The 24,657-nt window shown below is 47.8% G+C and overlaps 1 protein-coding gene and 1 non-coding gene across 2 annotated transcripts in view; one reads left to right on the forward strand and one right to left on the reverse strand.

Annotated features, from left to right (window-relative positions):
• LOC142584912 (uncharacterized) overlaps positions 1-24,657 on the forward strand; it is a 375,477-nt gene that overhangs the window by 64,545 nt on the left and 286,275 nt on the right. The gene's annotated exons all lie outside the window — the stretch shown is intronic.
• TRNAS-GGA (transfer RNA serine (anticodon GGA)) lies at positions 9,318-9,392 on the reverse strand. The gene has a single exon. It is a non-coding gene; the product is annotated as a tRNA-Ser (tRNA).

Below are 24,657 nucleotides of genomic sequence, written 5' to 3' on the forward strand. Positions count from 1 at the left end.
TACCGTTGGTCGTCGGCGCTGGCTGCTTCCGTCAGCGACCTGGCATATGGGGTTTAGGGGCAAGATTTGTAGGGGCAGGCAGGGGAGGTGGGGGTGGTCCACAGGACCAGAGGATATGGGATGTGTTCGGGTATTCGCCACAGTATTGGCAGGGTGCGGGATCTTCAGGTAAGAGGCCGCGGAGGAGGTGCATTCGCGCTGGTGTAGGGAGTGTTTCAGTCTGGTCCTGACGAATCAGTACACCCTGCTCACGGGTGAGCACTTTGCTGAGCTTGGGGAACTTGCGCCTTGCCTCTTGATATGGCCGCAGAAGCAGGGGAGCCCACCTTTTCGTCTAGGCTGGTCGCGGAATGGAGGGTGCCTGGTTCAAAGTTTCACAGGCGAGCTGATTAGCTCTTTCATTTCCCGGCAGCCCGTCATGACCAGGTATCCAGATGATTTCCAAAGGACCCTGAAGGTGCTCTTGAATAAATGTCGAAATGTAGGCCGGAAGATCGTTGTACAACAATTTCTTGCAAGCCGCTATGGAGTCGATAAATATTATTCTTGAGTAGGCTGAGTTACTAGGGAGCATGTGTTTGATCGCGATTGCAATGGCTGTCAGTTCCGCTAAGGTCGGATCTGTCTCTGGGAGTACCTTTGTATGTACAGTTTGGAGGTCGTTGTTCACGATTGCTATCGCGGAGCCCCACACACCAACGCTAGCATCAGCGTAGAAGTCAGGGTGTCTCAGGGTGTCTTGCCGTGTACCTCTTGAAGTAGGCAACTCGCTGGCGTCGCCTCTCCTAGCCTCGTTCTGGATTCATGTGGCGTGGCAGTGGAGCTATGGTTAGGAGTTCGCGTTGTTTCGGGGGTAGTGGGCGCATGTTTACGTGGGGCGCAGCTTCTGGATGATGACCGATGCTATGGAGGATGTGCGTGCCTTGACACGTGCGCTGAAAACGCAGTTCTTGGCGACGACGATGAATACTGACTAATTCCGCCAACCGTGTTATGGCAACCGATGTCAAGGAGGAGCTTAGTGCTGTCCCTAAACGGGATGCCAGCCAGCTTTGTCGCCTTCCGGATGAGCGCATCAAGGCGATTGATATCGTGCTGACGGAGATTGGTATAGGGCAGGTGACAGCGCAGGCGCGGCATAATTAGTGTGTTTCTTAGTTGAAGCATATCCGTCTATTTCACTCCATTGGCTCGGTTAGAGACCCTACGCATCATGTGCAGCACCTGTTCTCCTTGCCTGAGCAGGTGCTGCACCGACGCAGCGGGACCTCCATCTTTCTGTACATTTTGGTTGGAAAATCGGCACGCCTTCATTTAAAATTTGTATGGTGGGCGGTCTCCATCTTCTGTGGTGGACCAGTAGCAACTCAGATTTTTCCGGTGCACATCTAAGGCAAATAGTTTGAGCAGCCTTATGCACTCTGTTCATAGCCTGTTGGAGAGTTTCTTGGATATGCCCTGGGGAACCCGTGTTGATCCAGATGGAGGTATCATCTGCGTAGATCGCATATTTGATGTCGGGGATGTCTTGTAGCACTCTATGGACTACGCACATGACAAGATTAAAGAGTGTGGGCGAGGTCACGGAACCCTGCGGGATACCTCTCTGCGGATGGGGATACTGTTGTGAGGTGATGTCGCCTACTCGTAGCGTGTACGTGCGACTCCGTAAGAAGTCCCTGATATAGTTATAAAGCTTGGTTCCTCAGCCAGTAGCTTCGAGCTCTTGAAGCATAGCATCGTGGTTAACATAGTCAAAAGGTTTCTTGAAGTCGTTGGCAAGAATAGTCTTAAGCTGAGCGCTGCTTGTTTCCTTCGTTATTTCTTCGTGTAGCTGCAGTAGAACGTCTTGAGTAGATAAGTGAGGTCTGTATCCAATCAAATGATGGGGTAGGTGCTGGGATTGCTCAAGGTGACTAAGAAGTATGTTAAGCACGATGCGCTCCATTAGCTTACCGACGCGTGATGTTAACGATATTGAATGCAGATTCGCTATGGCTTGGGGCGTGCCAGGCATCGGAATGAAACAACCGCGCGAAACGTCAAACACGCAGCTTCTCACTGTGCATGTTGCTCCAGCATGGCGGCTACGATGACTTCAGTGCAAATGGCTTGCATTGACTGTGGAGTGTCCTATACGTACTAGAGGGAACTCTGACGCTGCGACCGTTAAGCCGTAATGGGAATGATGGGTAGTGCATTGGTTTGTCTGATCTTCGCGCTTGGGGCTTCGTTTACTACGTTTTATCTGGGCCTAGATTGGACTAAGCTTTAAAGCAGTTTATATTTTTTAACGCAGAAGGTAATAAAGAGAGAGAGAGAAATCAAGGACAGGAAAGGCAGGGAGGTCAACCAGAAGAGCACCCAGTTTGCTACCCTACGCTGGGGGGTGAGGGAAAGGGAAATGGAAAGAGGAAAACGGAAGAGAGTAAGCACCGAGTGCGTGTCGGAGCGACACTATAAACAGTCTCTTAAGCAGGTGCACTTCAAGTATTGCACTAGTGCACGAATCGCTTTCCGTGCCAGTGACGGGTGTGGCCACGGTCCGAGTATCTTTGACTCGGTGAATGGAGTCCAGTCAGTGTAAAGTTGTCCGCAGAGAGAGACGTTGTACATCGTAGCGGGGGCAGGCACACAATAGTTGCTCGATGGTTTCCTCGCACCCACAGGAGACGCACATCAGGCTCTCGGACATTCCCAAACCATAGGAGTGTGCGTTCGTGAACGCCACTCCCAGTCACAGGTGGCACAGCAAGGTTGTTTCGCCGCGAGAAAGGCTAGATGGCTGTTGTAGTTGTGGCGTGGGGTCCAGTTTATGTAAGCGGCAACTGAAGGCACTTGAACACCAGAGATCTTGTGACTTTTTGCGTGCAAGTATGGGAAGTTCCCTGGCAGCGTCCGACCTCACCAAAGGTGTTGGACGCGTCTGGGTATCTTCGTGGGCACACCGGGCAGCCTTGTCAGCTAGGTTGTTGCCGACGATGCCACAGTGAGCAGAAATCTATTGAAATATAATATTGTGCCCTCTTTCCAGAGCATGGTGGTGAACTTCCCTGATGTCAGATATCATCTGCTCGTAAGTTCTGTGATGCAATGCAGACTTGATACTGTGAAGAGCTGCCTTAGAATCACAAAATACGACCCACTTCTCTGTTGGCTCTTCGGTGACGTACGTCATAGCGGCATGGAGAGCTGCAAGTTCTGCCGACGTAGATGTAGTCATGTGTGACAATTTGAATCTAACTGTAACCTGCTTAGCTGGAACGACGAATGCGGCAGTTGAGCTGGTAGGTGAGGTCGAGCCATCGGTATATGTGTATGTGGTCATGATACGTCTGGTGCACTAATAGGAGTTTAAGTTGCTTTAGAGCCAGCGATGGATGATTGAACTTTTCCGTAATTCCAGGAATAGCAAAATTCACTTGAGGCTGTCGCTGGCACCACAGGGGAGATGAAGGCTTCGCCGCCGATGTAAAAGATGACGGTATGCACTCTTGATGAGCGCTAATAACTCTTGAAAAGGTCGCTTGCGGTCTCTCGGCTGGTAGGGAGGCCAAATGATGGTCGGGGATTCTTGACAGATAGCGAATATGCGCTCTGAGAGAGTCGACAGCTACATGTGTATGGATCATATTGACACGTGTACTTATCTTTATCGGGCAACCACGTTTCGCCGCCTAACAAATGTAATCGCACAGCGTGGGACGCGCCTGCAGTATCCAAAGTTTCTGGAAAGTTATCGATGCTTCTATCCGTTGTCTGTTGTCGCCGAACCTTATGTTATCTGATTTCATCACCTGACGCGAATGGTGTAGAACTTTGTGGAAGGCACGCGGGTCCCATCGGTTAATCTGCAACATTCGATGACTGATCTATAAAAGCCGACGCGCTTGACCCGCTGATCAGATTTTCGACAATCGCCGACCGTGTTCGCCGCTATCGTTGTGCTATAAGTGTAGCCTATTTTTTGTGGGCACAGCTTCGCCCAATAAAAGCTAGTTTTGTATTCAACCGTATTGCTGCTTTCTTCACCGTCACTACCACGTGACAATATGGTCTCCCACGATGGCAATTGTTGCTGCTGTTGAGGCGCACCGAGGCAGCCCTAAACATGTGCGTAGGGCTTGACCTTGTATGCTCTCCAAAGCGCGAAAGGTCGTCTTTCATGCATTTGACAACACTGGTAGACTGTAACGTAGGAGCCCGAGAAACAGTACTCTGTACAGCTGAATCATAGAATGGACTGGTGTGCCCCAGTTTTTTCCGCGGAGAAACTTGAAGACCTGAGCAATGGCAACTAACGTCTTCTTCAGATAGACGCAGTGAGGGCTCCAGGAGAGGTTGCGGTCAATAATTACTTCCAGAAAGCGATGCGTGTTAACATATGATACAGCTTGACCATTGATTGAAGCAGGATACGATGAGATTTGTTTGCGTGTAAAGCCAACCAATGCGCACTTTTCAGTAGACACATTGAGGCCTTGTTCTCGGAGATAGGACGCCGTCGTGGTTGCCGCCCGCTGAAACCTGGCTCGTACCTAAGGGCGAGTCACTGAAGAATCCCAAATGCAAATGTTCTCGGCGTATATTGAGACATGAACCGTCTGCGGTAGGTACTCCGCTAGTCCTACCAGGACGATATTGAACAGTTTGGGGCTCAACACTCCACCCTGCGGTACACCGCGGCAGATGTAATGTTCTGAAGTTGGGCCGTCTTCGGTCTGTAAGAAAAAGCACCTCTCAGACAAATAGTCCCGAATCTATTGATACATCCGGCCACCAACTCCAAGAGCCTCAAGTGAGTTCAGTATGGCCTCATGGGCGACGTTGTCGTATGCTCCTTTTATATCTAGAAAAAGTGCCACTGATAGGCGCTTGAGGCTTTTTTGATTTTGGACCCAGGTTACGATGTCAATGACGTTGTGGATGGACGAGCGATCTCGACGAAAGCCTGTCATGGCGTCCGGATAGATGTTGAATCGTTCTAGGTACCAATCCAAGCGAGCAAGAATCATTATTTCCATCACTTTGCCGACGCAGCTCGAAAGCGCAATCGGACGATATGATGAGATCTCAAGCGGAGACTTTCCAGGCTTCAGAATGGGGATAAAGCGGCTCGATTTCCATTGTATAGGAACGACGCCATTCTGCCAAGACTCATTGTAGTAGCTGAGCAGCTCATCACATGCGTCATGTCCAAGGTGGCATAGGGCAGCATACGTGATGCCATCATGTCTTGATGACGAAGAACACCTGCAGGTCGCCAACGCAGCATCGAGCTCTTCGAGTGAAAACAGCCCTTTCATTTCTGGTACACGGGCCTCACGGATGTCATTCAATGCTGTGTCAGAAATGATGGCAACGGACCCAGCAACCCGTGCACAGAACTCCTCAGCCACTTGAAGTTCCGAGCGGAATTGCTAGAGGGCCAGAGCAGCAAAGGGCTTGCTTTGATGCGGAGATGAGCGAAGAACCCTAACCGTTCTCCATATGTGCGAGAGCGATTTTCGGAGATCAAGCGACTGACAGAATGTTTTCCATCGCTTATCTTCCAATTTATCCATGCCACGCTGGACTTTCTTTTGTATGCGTCGTGAAGCCCTCAGATCCAAGACGGACTTCTTGCGCCGATACCTCTTCTCCGCCTGTCGGCGTGCCGCACGCAGCGTCTCCAGTTCCATGTCCAAGTCTGTTCACCTTGCTGGCCTTGTAAGCGAGCAGATGGAGGTTTTCAATGCCTCTGCGATTGCTTCTTCGATAGTGTGTGAAAGACCTTCCCGACATGTGTCATCCATATCCTTCTTAAACTTTGACCAATCAACTGTATGCAAGACAGTAGAGGAGCGTTGCTCAACTCCTCTAACCTTTATGTATGTTGGAATATGGTCGCTTCCATGTGTTTCTATGTCCGTAAACCATTGGACGCTCGAGGCAAAGCGCCGTGACACCAAAGTTAAGTCCAAGCAGCTACTATAGGTCGTGCCGCGCAGAAATGTAGGGCTGCCGTCATTCACAAAGCGCCAATCATAGTCGGCAGCAAAGGAGGCAAGACTCCTGCCTTTGGAGTCAATTTTAGTGCTTCCCCATAGCTGGTGATGCGCCTTAAAGTTATCTGTGATAAGCCAGGGCCCATTGCACATTACTAATATTTTCTTAAGTCGTTCGCTGTCAAAGGGACCATCTGGGGATATGTAGGCTCCAATTAGTTTAAAAGACACATCCTTCTAAGCTCTGCAAGCAAGCTTAGCCGCTGCTGATTGCAGTGGTTCCGCTTGTCCATGCATCGGTGGCGTAATGGTTTCAGTATCGGTGTTCTGTGCTGCAGGTCCTGTGTTCGAATCCTGCCGTCGAACAATCTCAATAATGCCTATTTAATCGTTTATATAACGCAGCACTTTCCTAAAAAGAATCACAATGCAAATTCACGAACTCGTTTGAAGCCAGAACTAAATTTAGGCAAATCCATGTACTACCCATCGCCAGCTTGGGAATGATGTTGGACAATTCAGCCAACATTATTCCCATATTGGCTGAATTGCCCTGCTTGCAGCTGCCGCAAGCACTAGCGCCACAGTTCCCTCTAGTAATTGTATGAAACTCTACGGCATAGACGTCATCGCAGGCAAAGTGGGCATTGGGGCCGCATTCATAAAAAGCTCTTACGCTGAGATTATTCGTAAGAGCAAATTTTAACCAATCCTGATATTGGACATATTATTGGCGAATGTGGTCAGCCGATGGCAAAATGGCCCATAATAATAACGATTTCTTTCTTTTTTTTTCTCGTAATTTGGCCCCAAATCGATGTGCTGTGACGGTCACAGTGGCGCAGCATTACGCAAGATCTAGGCTGAATTTCACGCACAGAGTTCGCGACGAGTGACGTTTCACCGTTGGAAATCGGAGGGCATTACCCGGCGCTTCAGCGTTGTCTGTTCTGTCAACGACGCGGTGAAGACTCGAAAGACACAGCCAGACCGGCCGTATATGCACAAACCGCACGTATACGAAAACAAGAGGAGCTTTGTAAGGTCCACCCCCAGAATGTTTCGTCGATCGTTCGGCCTCCGTACCGTCCACACGGGCCACGTCGACCGTTTGCCGACCCTGGGCCGGATTTTATTGTTATTCCTTTTCGTTCGTGCGATGATTGCGCCATTTCGCTTCGACGCACGCCAGCACTACAAGCGTGCCCAGCTTTGTTCCGCCACCCGCCTGGTTAAGCCAAGCGTGCAACGTCGCCCATACGGCCCGTACGTGATTAGCCTGCGACCCATAAATGACGCCGCGGTGGTGTTTTATTTCTCTCTGCTATGATCGCGACACGTGGAAGAACGATTCTGCAAGATGGAAGGGGAAAGGGTCCGGGCGCATAGGTTACATATAAACATGCGGCTTGACGCCCCAGCGGTGCTGTAGGACGTCATCGACGCCCCGGGAAGTGGATTGAGCAATAACGTGTCGTCCCTCGGTCGCCACAAGTGAGCGTAACGCAATCCAATCTGTTGCGGGAGCTTCCGTATACACGGTAGCTGCGCAGTCGCAGACAGCGAAATCAAACCAGGACCGACGCGTGCATGTGCCGCATACGCCATGCCACTCGCTTGCACGTGAGTCGTGGCGCTGTAGCACACCAATCACGAAGGTCACCGTCGGGAGAGCTGCCGAAGCGACGGCAAAGGCGGTGGTTCGTGACGAACCGATATGCCAACCGCAGATAGGCTGAATCGGGAGCTACTTGCCACACCCGATGAAATGAATGGGGCTTTGGAGCACTGATAGCCGAGCAAGCTGGGTGCACCTTACTGAAAATGCATAGGCGTGTACGTATATGGTATCCGAACATTGACAGTCAGCGATAAAGAGAAGGGCATTAATGTTATGTCTTGCGGTGGCGGCGCTGTATAGTTGCCGCGATCTGCAGTCGCGATAGCGCGAGATCCGCGCAGGAATGTAAGGCAAAGCAGAACTGAACACAAAGAACTTGGGTTAGGTTGTGCGTGTGTGTAGCTAATGCCTGGCGTTGTTATATGCTGTTTCGCGTCATGCGTAGATATGAACGGATGCGTGCGTTTTCAGACTCTACTGCACGCTTTCACTGTAGTTCACGAAACTGTGTGGGACTCAATGGTGTCCTGTTACTTTCTTGTACGGGAAGGGACGTTGCAAATGTTCGTTCTATTTGACTGTCACCGGTGGACGTCACTTTTTGTGCTTTTAGTTTTTACTGCAGCGCACTGCTAAAGAAGCACCCAGAACGGACGCAAGCGCCGGCGTTTTGCCAAACTACGCGTACAGACCTAAGTTTTGAAGGAAGTTTCAATAACGAACCTGTAGACAGGAGTAGCTTCTCTCGGTCGACTACAAAACAGCGCTACCGCTTAACTTGGTTTGCGTGTTAAGCGGCAGTAAATCTCGCTTATGAAAGATAATTTCGTGGACAACACTCTGTGGCAATGACGACAAATGTCTATACGGAGGCAATATACGCACGCGAACACAAGAGCGCTCCGGTAAAAAAGTCCCACATACTCACTCGCGTGAAGCAAAACTGGAAAAGGGCACACACACACACACACACACACACACACACACACACACACATATATATATATATATATATATATATATATATATATATATATATATATATATATATATATATATATATATATATATATATATATATATATATTTGTGTGTGTGTGTGTGTGTCTGCAATTCACTATTCAGTCATTTTACCTGGCAATACTGGAAAAGGGAACACACGCACACACACACACAAATATATATATATATATATATATATATATATATATATATATATATATATATATATATATATATATATATATATATATATGTGTGTGTGTGTGTGTGTATGTGTGTGTGTGTGTGTGTGTGCGCGCAATTCACTTTTCAACTATTTTAGCTGGCAATCGCTCAAATTACGTATTTCAGCTGTCACTTAAAGCGAGCAGAAAAACCTGTGTAGACAGTACTCCCCCGATCTTGGTGTGATCACGAAGAATTGGGTATGGCGATGAAGAGCAAATTATTCTCATTCGGCAATCCGCGCGCGAATTCGGCTCTTGCTGACGTGGAAGAGAAGCGGAAATAAACTAACAAGCCTATCGGGGCAATGACGACAGAATTGGTTCGGCGAATGCAACCGTCTCGGCGCATGGGTTTGGTTTACATACAGCTTCCACCCTGAATAAAGGGGAAAATGAGACATCCACCCGTTCGTAGCAATTGCTACAAAGGAAACCCATACGGGTCCCTCGAAAGAAAAGCCTCATAGTTGAAGAAAAATTCGTCCTGGTCCGGGACTCGAACCCGGGACCACCGCCTTTCCGGGGCAGGCGCTCTACCATCTGAGCTAACCAGGCGGCTAGCAGATGGCAGAGCGAAGTCGAATTTGTCGACAACACGAAGCAAAGGCAAGAGTTTGACGTAGTAGTTCTGCGGAAACCCGCAAGGTGGAGAGAAGTAATGAATAAAGGGAAAATGAGACATCCACCCGTTCGTAGCAATTGCTACAAAGGAAACCCATACGGGTTCCTCGAAAGAAAAGCCTCATAGTTGAAGAAAAATTCGTCCTGGTCCGGGACTCGAACCCGGGACCACCGGGTTCGAGTCCGGGTTTTCGAGTCCGGGTCCCTCGAAAACCCGTATGGGTTTTCGAGGGACCCGGACTCGAAAACCCGGACTCGAACCCGGTGGTCCCGGGTTCGAGTCCCGGACCAGGACGAATTTTTCTTCAACTATGAGGCTTTTCTTTCGAGGAACCCGTATGGGTTTCCTTTGTAGCAATTGCTACGAACGGGTGGATGTCTCATTTTCCCTTTATTCATTACTTCTCTCCACCTTGCGGGTTTCCGCAGAACTACTACGTCAGCTTCCACCCTGGCACGGCATATGGCGATTACGCGTTAATAATTCATTCAGGCCAAGACCCAACGCATAGGTAACGCGCTCTGACCGAAGATATAGTTAGCGACGACAGGCCTTGTCGAAAGTTCCTGTCGTATACCGACCTTCCGATTGCATCGCGCATTGCGGTTATGCGCTCAATTGCGGATTGCCTGACGCGGACGCTTGCCTGATAGGAGCTCCACTCACGACATGCATGCTTTCTGCTACCTATATCGTAACGCGGTGACTGTGTTTACGTATTTTATTGTTCGCATTAGAAGGAGAAAACACGCGACGTTTGTGGAACGTTTGCTTGTCAGTCAGCACTGCATTTTTCACGTGAAATAATGCTACATTTGCGGAATCCAGAAGGTTGGCCGTGTGCCTATACGTATTATGCATAAATTTATCTATGCGCTGGAAGCAGGAAAAGCGGTTCCAAATGCAGCGACAAATCGGCAGGGATAATAATAAGGCTTTCTGTCGGGACACCCGCCGTGGTTGCTTGGTGGCTATGGTGTTGGGCTGCTAAGCACGAGGTCGCGGTATCGAAGTAAACACGAGGTGAAACCCGTGCACTTAGATTTAGGTGCACGTTAAAGAAACCCAGGTGATGCAAATTTCCGGAGTCCACCACTGCGGGTGCCTTATATTCAGATCGTGGTTTTGGAACGTAAAACTCCATAATTTAATTTTTCGTCGGGACCGCCAGCAGATTTGCCCTTATCTAGCGAACCGATGTTAGGTGACTAAGCCATTGTCCATGATTTCACAGGCTCAACAAAGGAGGGTCATTCCACGCCAAACTTCCCAGACCACAAAAGAGACAATCACCGTTTCTCGCGAAAAAACTTGTGCAAGTTGGTGATGAGTGAATGAGGTTTCGCCAAACTATTTTTCTTGTAACGTTAATTTTTTTATTTTTATTTATTTTTTATTTATGTTTTTCTGGGGGGGGGGGGGGTACGGGGTAGGAGAGTGTATGCGCTCTGAAGTTTCTGCGTAGAAAAAGTTGGTTGGAGCTAATTTTTTAAACAAGTCTGGAACTAAGAACAATGACAAATATTAATTCAGAACAATGTGCTGGCGCGGTTATTTCATGTGAAGTCATAGACCAAGATGCTTACGAATTTGCCGCGTTTAATTGGCTCAGTAAAAAAGCTACAAAAACCGTGCGTTTTCAATATTTTCATATACATCGCTAACGTTTCAGCCATAATAGATTTTTGAAATGTTTTCGCGTTGCTATAGCTTGTGCTTAAAATAATGTTCGACTATGAAATCAAGTGAATTAGAGGGTAGTAAATGGGATATATTAGGGCTCAGTGAGGTTAGGAGGACAAAATAAGCATATACAGTGCTAAAAAGCGGGCACGTCCTGTGCTACCGTGGCTTAACCGAGAGACGAGAACTAGGAGTCGGATTCCTGATTAATAAGGATATAACTGGAAATATACAGAAATTCTATAGCATTCACGAGAGGGTGACAGGTGTTCTTGTGACACTTAATAAGAGGTACAAATTGAAGATCGTACAGGTCTACGCCCCTACATCCACTCATGATGACCAGGAAGTCGAAAGCTTCTATGAAGACGTGAAATCGGCGGTGGGGAGAGTGAAAACTAAATACACTATACTAATGGGCGACTTTAATGCCAAGATAGGCAAGAAGCAGGCTGGAGACAAGGCAGTGGGGGAATATGGCATAGGCACTAGGAATAGCAGGGGAGAGTTATTAGTAGAGTTTGCGGAACAGAATAATATGAGGATAATGAATACCTTCTTCCGCAAGCGGGATAGCCGAAAGTGGACGTGGAGGAGCCCGAATGGCGAGACTAGAAATAAAATATTCATACTCTGCGCTAATCCTGCCATCATACAAGATGTGGACGTGCTCGGCAAGGTGCGCTGCAGTGACCATAGGGTGGCAAGAGCTCGAATCAGCCTAGACTTGAGGAGGGAACGGAAGAAACTGGAACATAAGAAACCAATCAATGAGTTAGCGGTAAGAGGGAAACTAGAGGAATTCCGGATCAAGCTACAGAACAGGTATTCGGCATTAACTCTTGAAGAGGACCTTAGTGTTGAAGCAATGAATGACAATCTTATGGGCATCATTAAGGAGTGTGCAATAGTAGTCGGTGGTAACTCCGTTAGACAGGATACCAGTAAGCTATCGCAGGAGACAAAAGATCTGATCAATAAACGCCAATGTATGAAAGCATCTAACGCTACAGCTAGAATAGAACTGGCAGAACTTTCTAAGTTAATCAACAAGCTTAAGACAGCTCACGTAAGGAATTATAATATCGATAGAACTAAACATGCTCTCAGGAACGGAGGAAGCCTAAAAGCAGTGAAGAAGAAACTAGGAATTGGCAAGAATAAGATGTATGCGTTAAGAGACAGAGCCGGCAATATCATTACTAGTATGGATGAGATAGTTCAAGTGGCTGAAGAGTTCTATAGAAATTTATACAGTACCAGTAGCACCCACGACGATAATGTGAGTGAGAATAGGCTAGAGGAATTTGAAATCCCACAAGTAACGCGGGAAGAAGTAAAGAACGCCTTGGGAGCTATGCAAAGGGGGAAGGCAGCTGGGAACGATCAGGTAACAGCAGATTTGTTGAAGGATGGTGGGCACATTGTTCTAGAAAAACTGGGCACCCTGTATACACTATGCCTCATGACCTCGAGCGTACCGGAATCTTGGAAGAACGCTAACATAATCCTAAACCATAAGAAAGGGCATGCCAAAGACTTGAAAAATTATAGACGAATCAGCTTACTGTCCGTTGCCTACAAAGTATTTACTAAGGTAATCGCAAACAGAATCAAGAACACCTTAGACTTCTGTCAAGTAACGGACCAGGCAGGATTCCGTAAAGGCTACTCAACAATAGACCATATTCACATTATCAATCAGGTGACAGAGAAATATGCGGAATATTACCAACTCTTATATATAGCTTTCATTGATTACGAAAAGCGTTTGATTCAGTCGAAACTTCAGCAGTCATGGAGGCATTATGGAATCAGGGTGTCGACGAGCCATATGTAAAGATACTGGAAGATATCTATAGCGGCTCCACAGCCACCGTAGTCCTCCACAAAGAAAGCAACAAAATCCCTATAAAGAAAGGCGTCAGACAGGGAGATACGATATCTCCAATGCTATTCACAGCATGTTTACAGGAGGTATTCAGAGGCCTGGAGTGGGAAGAATTGGGGATAAAAGTTGATGGAGAATACCTTAGCAACTTGCGATTCGCTGATGATATTGCCTTGCTTAGTAACTCAGGAGACCAATTGCAATGCATGCTCACTGACCTGGAGAGACAAAGCAGAAGGGTGGGTCTGAAAATTAATCTGCAGAAAACTAAAGTATTGTTTAACAGTCTCGGAAGAGAACAGCAGTTTACGATAGGTAGCGAAGCACTGGAAGTGGTAAGGGAATACATCTACTTAGGGCAGGTAGTGACCACGGATCCGGATCATGAGACTGAAATAACCAGAAGAATAAGAATGGGCTGGGGTGCGTTTGACAGGCATTCTCAAATCATGAACAGCAGGTTGCCACTATGCCTCAAGAGAAAAGTATATAACAGCTGTGTCTTGCCAGTACTTACATATGGGGCCGAAACCTGGAGACTTACGAAAAGGGTTCTGCTTAAATTGAGGACGACGCAACGAGCTATGGAAAGAAGAATGATGGGTGTAACGTTAAGGAGTAAGAAAAGAGCAGATTGGGCGAGGGAACAAACGCGAGTTAATGACATCTTAGTTCAAATCAAGAAAAGAAATGGGCATGGGAAGGACATGTAATTAGGAGGGAGGATAACCGATGGTCATTAAGGGTTACGGACTGGATTCCAAGGGAAGTGAAGCGTAGCAGGGGGCGGCAGAAAGTTAGGTGGGCGGATGACATTAAGAAGTTTGCAGGGACAACATGGCCACAATTAGTACATGACTGGGGTAGTTGGAGAAGTATGGGAGAGGCCTTTGCCCTGCAGTGGGCATAACGAGGATGATGATGATGATGATGAATAAAGGGAAATCAGACACCCACCCGTTCGTAGCAATTGCTACGAACGGCTGGATGTCCGATTTTCCCTTTATTCATTAATTCTCTCCACCTTGCGGGTTTCCGCAGAACTACTACGTCAAAATGATGATGATGATGATGATGATGATGATGATGATGATGATGATGATGATGATGATGTTTCCAGGAAAATTACTACCAATTTTGTCAGAAAGTCACTTTTTGACGCTGTTCAGACCGAAATTACGTATTAACGCCCTCCAGATAAAGAATACGTGAGGTAGCTCATTACGCGCACCAATCTTTTCAGCTTCTGATCCAGAAATTTTACTTCGAATACATTTTTGAGGCGAGAAAAAATTTTTTTCGAAGTCCACAACCAGTCTCACCGGTATACGCACTCCCGAACTGTGTCTTCACAGCAGAACACATATGCGGCGCCGGTGATTTTTTCTAGCACGCATATGCACTATGGCTATTTGCCGAGCGAGCACGTGCTGTGTCACTTGACATCAGCATAAATGCATCGTGAACGGCGTATGTTCATCAGAGAGAGAGATAGAGAGAATACAGAGAAAGGCCGGGAGGTTAACCAGAGGTAGTTCCGGTTGGCTACCCTGCACGGGGGCAAGGGTGTAGGAGTATAAAAAGGGAAAGAAAGTGGAAGGGGGAGGTAGAGAGAAAGCGAGACGAGCACTAACAAAGCACGTACTCTATAGAGCGGTAGGGGGCGGCGTTCTTAAAGTCTATCGTGAAGCCCCGTAGACCGCAGGAACATTAATAACGCGAGTAAGGCCTTCAGCGCGGATGTTTTTTCAGAGCACTGACCTAAAGCATTCAGTTCTGATAGTGGACGATTGACCATGTTCGTCAGTTCACGACTTCTAATTTAGGGGGCTCGGGCCGGTCAGGTAGGGGAACACGGCATAGGTGTAAGCTTCTTGCAGGGGTAGATAGAAGCTAACTAAAGCTCATTTGATCGTACGCGGAGGCAGGATAATCACGCGGTCATGTCTCTTCTGCTGTTTCAGTCCAGAATGAAAACGACGCCTGACTAGGCCTATGGACACTCGCAGCGAACTATAGCCTACAAACGGGAAAATTTCTCGGCATTTCGCTCTTACGTCACGGTTGACGTGATTTAGGCTCTTGCACAACTCGTAATCTGCTGATCTGTGGCACTTACAAAACATTGAATCAGCGCCAGGAGCAATATCTCCTGTCCGATAACTCTCCGGTCCTGACGAACGACCTAGAGGCATTAATTCATGGTTCACTTTCATAACGCAAATGTATTATCGTGAAAAGTTGCTTGGGCGGCATCAACATTCAAACAGTGTAAGCGGATACCTTACAGCCATTTACTGTGCAAAAAAAAAAAAACCTTCGTGCTCATACTTTATGCGTAAAGAGCTCACAAGCACGCAAGAATTCGATTGTGGCCCGCACGTATTTTGCGGTGAAGGCACACTTCAGTAGAGCCTACAGAGGGGTTTGGTTGAGGCTTTTAATAATTGTTTTCTCGCCTCAAGCGAAATTTACTCTTGCTAAAATTTCTAGATCACAAGCTGAAAGGTAGGTACACATATTTAACTATATCTCACGTATATTTATCGGGAGGGCATTGATGCTTCATTTAGGCCTGAACATTTGCAAAAAGTGACGTTTTTTGCAACTTCAGAAGTAATCTCCTGAAAAAGTACTTAATTTGACTGTCTGTGATTATTTTTAGCCTAAACCAAAGCTACAGAAAATAAAACGGTTAAAGTCTTTGGGGATGAAACATTAGAGATGTTTATGCAAAAATTTTCTAAAAGCGCACTTTATTTTTGCTATTTCATTCACCCAATTAAACGCGGCAAATTCACAAATGTATTCGCCTATGATTTCACATGAAAAAAACACGCCAGTAGAATATTCTCAAATGAGATTTGTTATTGTATCTAGTTTCAAACCTGACTTTAAAAAAATTACTTCCAACCAACGTTTGCTCCTTCGCGGAAACCGTACAAAACGCTCACGTCAACAGAAAAAATTCTTTCGAGAACACATACTTTGGCGAAACCTCATTCACACAACAGCCCACTTGCTAAGTTTAGTCTATGGCTCGTTTAGATTGTAACATAATCCGTCTTTCCTGCCAAATATTATTAGCTAGGCTCCAATATAGACTCCATCAAAATCAATGACGTCACGGCGGGTTAGCGTGGCAACTTCATGGCGGCGTTGCCACACGTCTACGGTGTATGCGTCCTATCTGGCTTATCACACGCCTTTAATATTGTTACGTAAAATCAAAATGGATAGCAGGCTAGGGCACCTTCTCGAGGCTAAGCATTCACTTCTCGAGAGGTGGAAAAGCCAACGCTTGAATCGCAAGCTCAGAAAAAAGATAGCCGAGATCAACAAGCAGATCGACGAGCAATGCCAAGCCCTGTCTAGGCAGCAATGGGACGACATTTGCAATTCAATCGACGGGCAGATGCGCCCGGGAGGGAAGTGGAATCTTCTCAAACACTTGCTCGACGACTCCGGCACCAAGTCAAACCAGAGAAGTGTCCTCGCTAAAGCGCTCCACGAAGCCAAGAAGTCGTCTTCGGAAAAGGACATGCTGGAGATGCTGGCTAAGAAGTACCTGCCGCTCAAAACTGTGGCCGATGAGGTGGCATACCCAGTATACAAAGGGAAGCCGAACTCCGCGCTGGACGAACCTTTCACAATCAGTGAAATCCGCCGCGCCCTACACGACCTCAACGGTAGGTCAGCACCCGGCCCGGATCACATTAACAACAAGGCTCTCAGAAACCTAGAGGACGCATCGATCGAGTTTCTTACAGATGAGAAGTACCGGAAGAATGGAAGTTGGCGAAGGTCATACTAATCCCAAAGCCCGGTAAACCGCCGAGCCTGGACAACCTCCTGCCAATCTCACTGACGTCATGTGTAGGGAAGGTGGCCGAGCACGCCATCCATAACAGAATTGCCGAGTATATCGAGAACAACGACCTTTTCCCTCACAACGTGATAGGTTTCAGGCCAGGCCTTTCCACCCAGGACGCCATGAAGCTTATCAAGATCCAAATCCTGGAACGCTGCACTCGGGACACGAGAGCCATCCTTGGTTTGGACCTGGAGAAGGCCTTTGATAACATCCGTCACGAGTTCGTTCTCGACGCCATATCCAAACTCGACCTGGGCTCGTCCTTCCATGCCTTCGTCAGGTCTTTCTTGAACAAACGATGCGCCATCCTCAAGGCTGGAGATTTGGAATCGGAGAAAATGGAGCTGAGCAGAAGAGGCACCCCCCAGGGGTCAGTCATCTCACCACTCGCAATCACAACATCGCAATGGTCGACCTCTCAAGGTATCTAGGCAAGGTCCAGGGCATCGGTCACACGATCTACGCGGACGACATCACTGTCTGGTGCGCGGGTGGCAGTGACGGACAAGTCGAAGCCGCTCTCCAAGAAGCTGTCGACACTACAGAGCGTTTTCTAACCGACACGGGACTCCGGTGCTCCCCAAAGAAATCGGAGCTCCTTCTCTACAGCCCAAGTAGAAAGGGCCGCAAGCCACAGAACTGGAAACCCCCCTCTGAAATTGACATTAATCTTTACACCAATTGCGGAGATCCCATTCCCAAAGTCGCGTCCATTCGAATCTTGGGAATGACACTCGAAGGGGCAGGCTCGAATAACATCACCATTCAAAAACTAGCAAAAAAGACGGATAGCATCATCGGTCTAATCAGGCGGGTAGCTAACAGAAGGAGAGGCCTGAGCGAAGAGAATCTGTTAAGGCTAGTCCACGCTTTCTTGTTGTGCCATTTTACGTACGTAGCGGCCATGCACGTCTGGAAGAGGGCCGAGCGAGACAAGCTAAATGCCATGATACGGAGGGGGATCAAGAGCACGCTCGGACTACCCAACTACACACGCACCGACCGACTCCTGCAGTTGGGTATTCATAATACCCTGGAAGAGATTGCAGAAGCACAAGAAAGGGCACAGATTCTTAGGCTCTCGGGCACCAGGGCGGGCAGACGACTCCTAACTGAGATGGGCGTCCCCCCGGCCACTGTCGAAGATGCCTACCAGGGCCTTCCGAAAGAGCAGAAAGATAACATCATCATATCGCCCGCCCCGCGCAATATGCATCCCCAGCGCAACGTAGAAAGAAGGAAAGCCAGAGCGGTAGCGCTCCTACGCCGCGCAACCGAACTCCCTGGCGGCAGCTGCTTCGTTGACGCGGCCCAGTATGCAAACAGCAACAATTTCACGGTAGTCTCAATCAACCACAGAGGTTCGACCGTTAACGCCGCTTCGGTACGAAGCACGTCGTCGCATGCGGCCGAGCAAGTGGCCATTGCATTGGCCCTCCTGGACGACGGACATGCCAATATCTTTAGCGACTCCAGGGCAGCCATCCGCGCCTTCAGCGTTGGCGCCGTGTGTAAGGAAGCCTGTCGCATCCTCGAAGGCAAAAGCATCGCCACCCACACTCTCACGTGGTTCCCCGCTCACATGGGATCCATCATGGGAGGCCCAACAAACCTCAACGAGCTGGCCCACTCCAAGGCGCGAGGTCTCGCTTTCCGCGACCATGGAGAACTCCAACGCCGGCCCGCAGTGGTGGAGAACAGAGACCAACCGACCACATACAACGAAATTGCGCAGCACTTTTATCTCGGCAGGAGAGACTTTCCCCTTCCACACAAGAAGTTAAATAGAGCGCAGGCATTGACCCTCAGATTATTGCAAACAGGTTCATATCCCAACCCGGCTTTATTCCACAAAATTTATCCCGACACCTATGCCACTAGTTCTTGCAGGCACTGCAATGACATCGCTAGCCTAGACCATATGCTCTGGCGTTGCCCCTCGTTACGAGGCACGGAACTCCAACGCCGGCCCGCAGTGGTGGAGAACAGAGACCAACCGACCACATACAACGAAATTGCGCAGCACTTTTATCTCGGCAGGAGAGACTTTCCCCTTCCACACAAGAAGTTAAATAGTAAATAGTTAAATAGAATGAGGACAAGTGGCTCTCCGCTATCAAGAGCCCCGATGCCGGGGCGCAACTATGGGCTGTCCAGAGGGCCCACGATGCGGCGGTCAGGCAAGGCCTGACTGTCCCAACGTGGGAGCGGCCCGCAGCGCGCTGAGTCGCGTACCTCAGGACCTTATTAAAGTTTTGCATCCATCCATCCATCCATCCATCCATCCAGAATTGCCATGTGCCAGTCTTTCTTTTTGAGTAGAAGCAATATCAACGCAACTCAGAATTGTCATGTTCCGTCTTTCTTTTTGAGTAGAATTACTCTGCCCGCGGACTACTCGACACGTTTTTCTTTAACATGTCACGGACTTGGCCATTGGTCCCGTTGCGCTCCGAAGCTGACACCTGGTATGGCTTTTGTCGCAGAGGCTGGTGAGATCCCGTGTCTGTGTGATGCTGTACACGAGAAGGGGGAAAGGATGGCGGTGCCTCTTGCTGGGAAAAGTCGAACGCTGCGTAGTGTCTTCGTGGAATATTTGCCAATTCCTGACGTTGGTTAGTACTGAGCTATTTGTTTACCATAGCCATCATGGAAGAGTCCGTGGCACATGCATCCGAATGGGACTCATCTTTGGCATCGGGGGCTTTTCTGCAAGGATGCCGAGCGCCAATACTTGACGTTCACGAATAGTGGCAAATTTCAAATCCTCCTGTAGTATTGTGGGTTCATTGGAGCAATTTATCGTCCATAAGACAGTACGCCCGTCGATAACCCACAGCGTACAATAGGGCACTAGAACATTCCCCTTAATGCGACTAAGGTGAACGGGTTCTACGGTAGCGTCAAATGTTCTGTCGGTTGCAGGAGATCAGGCTACTAGGACTCATTTGGCAGACAGCGGCGGTACGACGGCATCTGCAGACACACAAAGGGCACTTTCGTAACACGGCGGGCGTGCCACAAATATGGCCGGAAGGCTCGAATCTACAGTAATTTCTCCCGTTCGGTAATCGACATTAGCACCACACAGCTTCAGAACATTGAGGCCCAGAATTACGTCACGCGTAGCATCAGGTAAAACTAAGAACTCCACGTTAAACGTTTCACAACCCAAGCTAACTGCTGCACTGCACACGCCTACAGGGTACAATAGTTCTCCACTCACTCCACGAAATACATTGGCACAGTCCCATCAAAACAGCACTTTTCGTCCTAACCGGCTTTGAATGCGTAACTCATTACGGAAACGGTCGCTCCAGTCCCCACTAAGGCCATTGTTGTTGAGACGCCGTCTACACGTACACAAACGTTATTTTTAGCATGCAAATTGGTGGAAGTATTTCTGTCATAATCGAAGACTGTCCAGCGGCCTCACCTCCAACGGCCGCGCTGTATTACTGTAGGAGTGCCCTTTTTTTGGTGTAGTAGGAAGGTAATCTGCTGACGCAGCTGACATGGTTTTTATTCATTAGCGTCCTTTTAAATACTTCAAATCAAATCAAATGAAAATTTTATTTACCAATAATATCTGGATGAACTCGTGGGCTGAAAGCTACAATCAGCTGCTTGACGAAGGCCCAGAAGCCGTGCTACATGGTAGCAGCGACAAGAAATGCATTGCACTTGAAATTATTACTGCATAAAGTACACGGTCATGAACAAATGACCTCAATATTTTTTTTTACCTCAAGAGCCTACGCAACGATTAACAAAGTAACACAATAAACATAGTGAATGCATCACTTGGATTCAACAATTTCAAAGAAAGCAAAGACGCCCAACGGTAACAGACAAAATACACTGGTTACAATAGAAAATTACATCGAACGAGAATATACAAATATAACGCACTCAAGCAGCATAAAAAGATTACTTCTAGCGCTGGCACAATTTATTACAATGAGCCTCTTCGATTTGTGGCCCCGGACTCTCCACGACTGCTTGAGATGCTGCCTAAAAAACGCTTGTCGGTCAATTCGAGTCTGTCGGTGACGCATAATCGGGAGGCCCTGTGCTGCCCCGCCCTGTGTTTCCATTCACGTTTGTCACCTTCCTGTACGAGACTGTCGTTGAGCTACTTACGCGAAACTTATGGAATATAAGCTTGGCAAAATGAAAATGGCGAACGCGTAGCAGTTTGATGTGCGGGCTAAGCCAACCAAAACATATAGAATGGGGCCCGACGAGCCTGTTGACTGAAGCTGCAGAGATGAATTAATCAAAACGAACGCCTCTCACAGCCAGCTACACACTTTCGACGTCAAGATATGACGTCTGTCGCGGGTCGGAAACAACCTGCAGCAACAATGGAAAACTCCCCCAGCAGCACAAAGACATCACGCAGCACGTCTGCCACTGCCACGGGAGCGCAGTGGGCAGCTTAACTCCGCAGGCCGTGTCTGCAGACGTTGCATGATCGTGAACATCCCGACAGAGCGGGCTTAACAAAACAACATTTCGCTTCTCAGCTTCATTTAAGGCGTAAGTGTACCGCATAGAGAGATCACTTTCTGCGCTGCATTGAGCTTTGCCATTGATTATATCCGCGAAGAACACTGGTAAAATATTTCTTGCTCCATGTTTGAGTAGTGCGATAATGTATCTTCTCTATATTCAGTATGATAGCTTTCCCTGTTTTTTTTCCTATTTCACCTTTTATTCCCTTTACCCCTTTCCCCAGCACAGGGTAGCCAGCCGGTACGTACAGTGGCTAGCCTCCCTGTCTTTCTTCCTCTTTTGTCTCTCTCTCTCTAGTCCCTTCTTTTTTTCACAATGCACATTCCCGAAACTGTCAAATGAATTCCGCAGTTACAATTTGTCCAGTGAACTCGAAAGAGGCCAGTGACCGGGTACTAATAATTTCTTCATTATAAAGTATCTTAATTAGCAGTGCCAACATGCCTCACATTTAAAATCTTTTTTTATGGCTGGCGCATTTTTCACAAAACCCTGCGCAATAATTTCGCCGAGAAAATCCCAAATCTTCGGCCGAATCGAATAACGTTTATGTGTCATCAAAGCAGCCGCGTTCTCTTGCAATTTTTGTTTTCGATACTTTTTTAATAACCAGCTGAAGCCCAAATCTGATTCAAGAGCGCTGGTTCTTGACCCACTTGGTGTTTGCCAAAATACATAATTGCCGAAAAAAAAAGACACACAAAAACAGAAACACTCATCCCGTGTCATCCCGTGCCGTCGTCTGCATGTCGAAGCTTTGCACGTGTTTTATTTGTGGAAAATGATGCCTTTCGAGCCCAAAGATTACCCTCCGAAACCACTAAATGTGCTGCCGACATTGATCAGGTATTCGTAAACTGAGTAGAGTCGAGTTATAAGAACCCAAGGTGGTCTAAATTTCTGGAGACCCCCACTACGGCATGCATCATAATCAGAAAGTGGTTTTGGCACGCAAAACAAGAAAAATAACTAAAGAGTTGAGTCGAACGAATCAAAGGCCACCCTAATATCGCTTGCCGCCGACCGCCATAAGCGCATACAACTATTCGACAGGGCACTGTTCTTGAATACTGTTCGTGATCGTTCTTTCGTACCAGGGACAGGTTCAACAACTTCGCCGTTTCTCCAGTTCAACACACGAACGAGTTCTTACATTTCTTTCAGACAATCTCTAGCAGATAGATTCTTCAGACGCTGTCAAGTTCGTTGGCATTGTGAATCCCTTGCGACGCGTCCTTCCAGTCAAACAACTGTCAGCCTGCAGCTTTGCTTCCAACTGCACAAGTAGAGTTCACGGCGACCTTGCAAAAAGCTAATGTTCCTTGCGGCGCGAGCTACCGAACGCTTCGTAGGTGACCTGTGTGCACTTCGCCGTGTTCCGGTAACAATGGTGATGGGCCGTGGTTGTAGCGAGCGAATTGGTACTCTCGTGGACAGTCTGACGAAATTCGGAGCCGGACACAGTCCATGCTCTTGCGGCTGCCACACCGGAGACAAAAGCGCACACATTTTTTTGCATGTACCCTCAGTATGCGGCTGGGGGGGGGGGGGGATACATTTAACGTGATATGCTCACCCGAACAATCGCTCGATGACAACCACCTGAACCCGACCACGTCGGCTCCGCGTGTCGTTGTTGTAAATTTCAATCTTATACTTGTCCAACATCGAAACCGACTGATCGATCAGCTAGTTATCCAAGATAAGGCTTATCACTTTTCCAGTTCAAGCTTTTATGGCTCTCCCCGACCATCGTAGGTCGACGAACGACCTTGCTCTATCCTAGCGTGTATCAGTCACTCCTGTTAAATAACTCATTATACCTCGTGCTTCAATGATCAAAAGCATCAATGATTGCTTTTTGGTCGTGGGCCCATCATCCTTCGTTGTCTTCTTTTACATCGCATAAGAAATAATGAAGACGTAAGTTGCCGGCTACCGCTGCTCTGCAACACATCACAAAAGAAAAGAAAGAAGGACGAACAGGGGCGGGGAGGGGGGGGGAGAAGTGAAAAGGGACGCCCTGCTCCACGGAGCCTGACCAACACAGCCTCAAAGACAATGAGTGACGCGCGAGCAGTGGTCGATTTGCATTGCGCATGGGCCATATACTTGATAGCGAATCTTGACTGGTTATCATCCTTGCCTTCATTATATCCCTCTCTCTTTGGCCTATCCCAACCGGCGAAAACTAGTAAATAGGGCCAAAACAGGCACGATCGACCGAAATTTCTGTCAGTGAACGAATACTGCATGGACAAGTTTCAATGCATAACGCGACGCCGGAATTCTAGAACTGTAAGCTTGTATAGTTCAAAGCTGCATAAGCTTGTACAGTTAGAACACAACATATTAGAAGAAAGATCAGGGGGATGTGGTGTAATCCTGCTTTCATTATTCTAGTTTGCATAGACTTTAATCCCCTCCTTCACCCGTCTCCTTTACAGTTATTATCTGGCTGCGCAAACAAAAGGATAATAATAACATTGGGTGTAGTGCATTCAGGTCACTCACTCTCACTCACTCACTCATTCACCCGCACGCTCTCACCCGAGCATTCATCGAAAACTCACACACTCACTTATTGCTTGCCGGCAGCGAATATTAACTTTTTTTTTTTAATTTTAACCCGTTGGCAGAATGGCAAGGGGCTCATCGCATGCAATGATGTGCGTCAGACAGCATATCATGACATTTCTCTTTATTTCTAAGCGACCCAAAAGGTCAACGCACCCGGCTCTTTCTTCGTCACCCGCTGTTTTGAACCTCCGGTATGCCACTGCGAGTCAAGCGATGTCGTCGACCATTTGCCTCACCACTCGCCGTTTGAAAAGCACTTTTTCTTCTGTTCCGGGTTCACCGCGGGAAGCAGCACTGACGTTCAAACCCCGAGGGTGATTCACTCTTAACCTCTACGCCAACTCTACCCAGCACACAAGAAGTTGTTTCAAATTTATTCCTGACGCATTCTTCTTGAACTTGAACATAACTGAGGGTACCTACCGAGGGTAGTACTTCGCGCCGCATAGTGTGCATACCATTCTGTATAGCCTTCAAATCAGCAGGAATAGATTTATACAAGATAAACCTTTTTTTTTTTTTTGCTTCTATGTAAACGCACTTGTGCTCGTCCTTGTGTTGGTCCTTTTCTTTGTCCCTGTTTGTTTTGCGCACAAATGTTTTTCTAAAAATGCACTTGCAGGGATACTAAAGGGTTAAGTCAAGCTGTTTT

This window comes from Dermacentor variabilis, chromosome 6, assembly GCF_050947875.1.
Source record: "Dermacentor variabilis isolate Ectoservices chromosome 6, ASM5094787v1, whole genome shotgun sequence".
NCBI classification, from domain to species: domain Eukaryota; kingdom Metazoa; phylum Arthropoda; class Arachnida; order Ixodida; family Ixodidae; genus Dermacentor; species Dermacentor variabilis.